Below are 543 nucleotides of genomic sequence, written 5' to 3'. Positions count from 1 at the left end.
TTTTTTTTTTCTTCCAGTGAATTATAATTTCTTAAACAATCATAATCTAACTCAATCAATCGCAAACCAAATCTTTCACCATACTTGCATCTAAGGAACTGCCTGGCTTCACTTCATGGATTTTTGTTCTTGTGGCAGTCCACAAGATATAAAGTAGTCTTCACCAATAAGACCATCCAAAGCCATCAATTCTCTTTTGTTCTTCCTTATTCATTATACAAGTTTCATATGCATATGAAGCAACTGAGTCAGGTGCCCGTTAGTCTATAATGTGACATCCTCGCTCTCTGCACTTGTGGAAAGGTCCTTTGTAAAACACGATTTGACTTTTGACTGTCCTTTCCATAGTATTAATAAACTCAAAAAATGAAATCCTTAACAACTACTCTTTCCTTCATTTATTAGTATAATTAATATGACTACCCACAGTAACACTGAGGAGGACCTGAAGCGCTTGCTGGAGAGGGTCAAGGACTTCAGCCTCCAATATGGATTGAGGCTCAATGTCACGAAGACAAAGATTCTCACCACTGGACCAATCGG

At 37.8% G+C, this 543-nt stretch overlaps 1 protein-coding gene across 1 annotated transcript in view; it reads right to left on the bottom strand.

The window, feature by feature from the left end:
* The window catches only part of CAPN9 (calpain 9), an 89,015-nt gene that overhangs the window by 64,095 nt on the left and 24,377 nt on the right, over positions 1-543 (bottom strand). The window lies entirely within an intron of this gene.

Source organism: Elephantulus edwardii, unplaced genomic scaffold (genome assembly GCF_000299155.1).
Source record: "Elephantulus edwardii isolate Elephantulus edwardi_28Jun2011 unplaced genomic scaffold, EleEdw1.0 scaffold00146, whole genome shotgun sequence".
In the NCBI taxonomy this organism is placed as follows: Eukaryota; Metazoa; Chordata; class Mammalia; order Macroscelidea; family Macroscelididae; genus Elephantulus; species Elephantulus edwardii.
This window is presented reverse-complemented; position numbering and strand designations above follow the sequence as displayed.